Genomic DNA, 6539 nt, shown 5'->3' with positions numbered 1-6539 from the left:
CTGGTACTACAGGCAGGCACCACCATGCCTGGCTAATTTTTGTATTTTTAGTAGAGACAGGGTTTCACTGTTGGCCAGGCTGGTCTTGAACTCCTGACCTCATGATCTGCCTACCTAGGTCTCCCAAAGGAAAATACGTTTTTTTAAAAAAATTATTTTTTGAGATGGGGGTCTCACTATGTTGTTCATACTAGTCTCAAACTCTTGGGCTCAAGCCAGCTTCCTGCCTCAACCTCCTGAGGGCCGGGATTACAGGTGCAGGCCACCATGCCTGGCATGACAATTATGTTTCATGCTAATGTAAGATGTAATGTAATGTATGTATCATGCTAATGTAAGACATTCATAATAGAGAAAACCAAGTGCATTGTATAAGGAAACCCTCAGTGCTATCGTCTCAATTTTTCTGTATACCTAAAACTCTTCTAAAAAATAAATTATATTAAAAAAATAAAAGTTGTTAGAATAAGACTGCTAAATTAGATACAAAACTGTCCCACAGAGCAATGGAGTCATAGCCTTTGCAATTATATTTTTAGCCAAACAGAAGTTAACTACCCATACTCTGCCAGACAAAAATCATTTGCATTTTACCCGTTATCTTCACTAACATCTAACTTTATAGCGTTTGAGCCACAATCAATATAGTCATCAAAGTTACCTTCCCCTGGAGGTTCAGATGGCCCTTGGATGGGCTTGTGAGTCAATACTGCAGGGTGACATTTGCATGCATCTATAGTCATCCTTTTACCTAATTTTTGCATAACTTTATCTGAACAAACATAACTCATAACCCTTACGCTTCTTTCTTCACAGAACCCACGATGACGAGCCTGATCCATGATTCTTAACTGGTAGGTCATATGTAGCACTGTGGCATGCCATAAACCCACTGCTAATGTGCAGCCAAATTTTGATCAGGGTATAAATTTCATTTTTGGTACAACTGGAATACTTGCTGTTGCAGACATGTTAAAAAGATGAAACACAGAGGTGAGAAGTTTGTGAAAAGGGAAATAGAGCTATGTGCAACTCTCTGTAATTATAGGAGCAAAATTATTTTTTATTTTTATAGATTTAAGGGGTACAAGTGCAGTTTTGTTTCATGGATATATCATGAAGCGGTCAGGTCTGTGCTTTTAGTGTACCCATCACCTGAATAGTCTACATCATCCCCAGTAGGTAGTGTTTTCACCATCTGACCACCCCACCACCTTTTGGGATCTCCACTGTCTATTCCACTCTCTATGTCCATGCATACTAATTATCTAGCTCCCACTTATGAGTGAGAAGATGTGATATTTGACTTTATGTTTCTGAGTGATTTCACTCAGGATGTCAGCCTCCAGCTCCATCCATGTTGCTGCAAAAGATGTGATTTTATTCATTTTTAATGGCTGAGCAGTATTGCATGGTGTATATGTGCCACATAAAATGTATATTTTTATTGGGCCAGTACCAAAGGTGAATTTTATACTTATTTAAGCATGTCAGTGAAAGTTCAAGGCAGTGAAAAGCTCTTCTCAAGTATCAATGGCCTGAAAAAATGCTAGGTGAATGAGGCAATAACTGTGGATGCTTCTATAGACACCATGAGAAAGTGTTAAACCCTAATACTGATGGCATGGTAATTATTGCTTACTCATTTACTGTAGTTTTGGGCACTTCATTCTCTTCAGGTATGCCACCAAAAATTGTAGTGTTCAAGAATGGGCTGGAGACCTATGAGTTGAGAATCATTGACCCAAATCGTTAGTATGTCAGGACTAAGCGGAAGCAATATCATGGGAATTGAGTAGATTTTATGACCCTATCTGCAAAGTTTCTGCTTTCATGATCAGGCGCTAGGCAAAAACACTTCTGGGCCCATTCAGGCCACTTCAAGAAATAGCTCATAAGTTGAGAATTCATCTCCAGCCAACTGAGCTGGGAGTGCCACATGTTCTCATAGAGACTCCGCTGAGATCCCGAAGCACTTCTCAAACATGAATTAACTTGAGCACTTTTGCTGCAGGGCACTGCGCATAGATGTTCCAGATGTGCCAGGTGAGGGGCCATTCTTGAGTTCCCTTGAAAGTAGATCCCAAGATAAAAGCTTCACTTCTCTCCATTGCCCCCATTCTTGATTTCACTCACCCTTGGCCAGCACTCCAGATGGTCGAGGCTGCCTGCCTGAGGGGCAGACCCAGAACTTCAGCACTGAGTCCTCGGCTGCTTCTGCCTCATCAAGCCACAGCTATAGCACTTGTCTATTTTCTGTTATCCCCTGAGTATGGAAGAACCAAGATATGCCCCACTGAGTCCCCCAGGTTCCAGTCACACCCCATGATGTCAGAGCAGCCCTAGCTCCTCTTGAGAGTTAGGTTCAATTTCACCTGTCAGTGTAGCAATTCTTTTCTTTGCCAGTTTGTTCACTGACATTGAATAGCCTCAAAGGACCTGGCAGGAGTCACAGCTTCAAGTTCAATGACTGCCTGGTTTCCCCTGTGAGAACCAGAACCATGAATATGGCAGAACCTAAAGCCGTAAGCTTGAGAAGCAGCAATTGTAAAGAAATCCAAAACTACTTCTACTCCCCGGCTCCTGTACCTGTGAGTTCTAGTTTTTGGGAACATAGCACCGTAGCCACTGTTTTTGTGCATATACTACATACTGGAGAGCAGCACCCTAATCCTATAGGCTATTGCCCCACAGCTAGCACCCTACCTGAGCCTTCAAATAATCTTTCCACTCTCCCATTAGACTAGTTACTTCCAGTTGATCCAATAACTGATAAGAGCTGTGGATCTCATGGTCATGTGCCCATTGCTACAATTGGGTATTCTGTGAGTGCTGGGATGGTGGTGCTAACAGAGACCCATGGGCAGCATAGGCTATCAATTCTGATAAGGACAAAGTAAAATTGGAATCAATCTGCTACCAAGTCTAGTCTTAAGAAATGGCATCAGCTCGGCGCAGTGGCTCATGCCTGTAATACCAACACTTTGGGAGGCCGAGGCAGGTGGATCTCGAGGTCAGCCTGGCCAACATAGTGAAACCCTGTCTCTACTAAAAATACAAAACTTAGCCAGATATGGTGACGGGCACCTGTAATCCCAGCTACTTGGGAGGTTGAGGCAGTAGAATCACTTGAACCTGGGAGGCAGAGGTTGCACTCCAGCTTGGGTGACTAGAGCAAGACTCCATCTCAAAACAAAAAAAAAAAAAATGAAAGAAAGAAACGGTGTCGTGGTGAAGGCTCAGCATTAGCTATCCACGTCCACTAAAGGAGACATCTTGTCCACCTCATTGTTGAGAGCTTCCTCTATAGTGGGAGCTCCCTGGTGGGCATTAATTTAATCTAAGGCACAAAAATATACATACTTTGTGTCTGCAGCTGTATGTCCATCCTCATGCCTCTCCCTTACGTTTTCTTGTCACAGGCCTTCCTATCTGGTTCCTTTTGGGCCTTGACCACTTAAGCAGCCAAGCCATTCATCCTTGCCCCAGAGTCCATGCCAATCTGTTCTCAGGCCATTTCTCCCTGTTTATAAAGTGAACCACCAAGTGTACTGCTTATATTTCTGCCCATGTTCCTTAGGGCCACCCTGAGACTGACTATATTGCAGCAGCAGTCCATTTTCAGCTAGCACCAAGACCCTGTGATCTTTCTCTTTCACTCTGCTGATAAATGATAGATAGCTGGTTAATTTTCCTTCTGTGGTAAGTTCAGGGAAAATATGTGATGTGAGCGAGATACTTTGGCACTTAAGTTTGTGCATTTCCTTGGCAACTTACCCTGGGAGTAATGCGAGGCTAGGGAATGCATAGTTTCTCCCATAAGCTCCTTGCCCAGTGGGTGGTCGCTCCTACTCTAGCGACTGGTCAGAACATGACACCCTCTATGGAGCAGAGCAGAAAAATGCCTATAGTGCCAGATCCCACTCTGCCTAGTTTTCAGGGGCACATGTTAGTATGTGGCTGTTATTGCCCATTTGGAAGCCACTGCTATAGAAGAATGAGAAACCACAATTTGGATTGGGGCAATCCTGGCTCACAAATTGTGACCCAGCCAGTTGAGAGACTGGCATTCCTAGGAGAAAAGAAAAGTTAAGAAATCTGCAAGAGGCCTGCCTTCTGTTGATTTTTCCAAGGATTTAGTAGTTGCTGGAGGCTTCAAAGTATTGAGTGACTAATCTCCCTTCTTTTTTCTAAAATCTCACATGGCGAGCATTTATTTCCTGAAAAACTGCCAAAACAATAACTGCTTTTTAAAGGTGGCATATTATTTTAAAATGTAAAATGAAGTCCTGATAGCAAATATTATCGATATAGGTACTTGAATCCGCATACAGCAACTTAAGAAGTATTTCCTTATTTTGGTTTAGGGGCTTGGGAATGAGACAGAGAGAGAGAGACAGAGAACTTGCAGTGTTTCTTAAATGCTTATATTTCTCTGAGATTCAAGCTTGCTTATAGGATGAGAACAGTCAATCCAGGACAGTTGGCAACTCTAGGTTAAAATGAGCCTTTGATTTGTTTTTAGTTGTGTTATTACACCTCTCAAGGCAAGGTTGCAAACTGGCAGTGCCCTGGAGAAAAGGAGAGAACTGGCCACCATCCACACCTTCCTTTAGGGAGGCCTCGAGACAGCTTGGAGTAGAGCCATGCTGAAACTGACCACACCAGGCCTCCCTGAGCTGTCCTGAATTGCAGTAGCACCCTCCAAACCAATGATCACATAAGTCTACTCTGCAAAGGCCCATTTAGATGCTGATGCACATTTATTACGTGGGTGCTTGTGCATGTCGTAAGAAGTTAGGCTGGAAGACGGTGATAAAACAGTATGGAAAACACTACCTGTTATTGCCATTTAGTAAAGGTGTAGACCCTGCATTCCAGAAAAGTGCTTATTGAAAGTCAGGTATTTTGTCTCAGGAAGCAGATGTGCTTGGGTCCACACAGACATACAGATGGGAACAACAGACACTGGGGACTCCAAAAGGGGAGATGGAGGGAGGGGGAAAAGACTTAAAATTCTTCTATTGGGTACTATGCTATATTCACTAGCTGGATGATGGGATCAACAGAAACCCAAACCTCAGCATCATGCAATATACCTTGTAACAAACCTACATATGTGCTCCCTGAATCTAAAATAAAAATAAAAGATATGAAAAGAAAAAAAAGAAGTAAATGTGCAGTTCATCTGGAATTTTAAGGCATTTTCCAAAAATAATAACCTCATTTTAAAAGAAACAGTGTAAATGTCTTGTGTATCATGAAATTTCATTGATTAATAAGTCATGTTATTTATGAACTGTTGCAGGATCAACCTTTCAGCCTACTGTACAAATTACCAATTGATCATTTGGGAAAGGAACCAAAGGAAAGCCTTTTCATCACACTAATGCAAAAAGACACACAAAGCATGACCCAGATATTAAAAAGGGGTCAGCACTTTTGTGGATGCCATTCATGGTTGAACTGAGGAGGCTGCTGTCTGGGAGCCTTGAAAACAAAGAAAATGATGAAGGAAAGGTCGGGAAAATGGCCAGGGTGAGACACAATGGTGCAATCAGGAGGATCTGAAAGGGGTCTGGCTTCGATAAAAAGACAAGATGTAAAAGGATTCCATTTTTCTAGCTTCTTCCCCACCCCCCTAAAAATTTGAATCCAGCAAGACGGCATCCTTCATTGCAATGTATCTGCCCTTTCCATCATGGTTACAGTTAGAAGAAGAATGCATTAATTAGAATAATACTGGTTGCCATAACAAACAGACCCTTACAATAGCATATAAGATCCAAAGACAAATAGAAGTTTACTTCTTGCCCCTAATTCGGTGTGAGGTAGATATTCCTAGTTGCTTGACAGCTCTTTTCCACATAGTGATTCAGGAACCCAGGTCCTGTAATTTCTCAGGGCTTTGTCATCTTCAGCATTAAGACTCTAGAATGGGGACGAGGATGAAGAAGGCACATGTACTTCTTTAAAACTTGGCTCAAAAGTGACATATAAAAAGCTTCTACTCACAAACCATTGGTTAGAACGCATTTATGTGTTATGCCTACCTGCAAGGGTGCTAGAAATATAGTCTAGCTACATGCCCAAGAAAAAGAAGGAATGGGTTGTTTGGTGAACAGCTAGCCAACTGCTTAGAAGCAGATGAATGCTTTATTCATGTTTGCATTAATACCTCCTGCTGCACATTGCAGGGTTTGTGGTAAATAAACACGAGTGAAATAAAGAACACTTGAATGACTACTGAGATCATAGTAATAATAATAATGAAAGCACTTATAGGGAGCAGATCATATGCGCCCTTCTAAGTCATTTTCACATATTCTCTTATTTAATCCTCAAAATTTTGTGTTGTTTACAAGTGAGCAAACAGGCACAGAGAGATTAAGCAACTTACTGATTAAGCAACTCACTGGTAAATGGCAAAGCTGGATTTTGAGTCCAGATTCCTTATTTTTATCCACTATGTTTTGCTGCCTCCCAGAGTGTAACTTTTAATCACAACTTTTTTTTTTTTTTTTTTTTTTTTTTTTTTT

The sequence above is a fragment of the Cebus imitator genome, unplaced genomic scaffold (genome assembly GCF_001604975.1).
Source record: "Cebus imitator isolate Cc_AM_T3 unplaced genomic scaffold, Cebus_imitator-1.0 Scaffold12, whole genome shotgun sequence".
In the NCBI taxonomy this organism is placed as follows: Eukaryota; Metazoa; Chordata; class Mammalia; order Primates; family Cebidae; genus Cebus; species Cebus imitator.
This window is presented reverse-complemented; position numbering follows the sequence as displayed.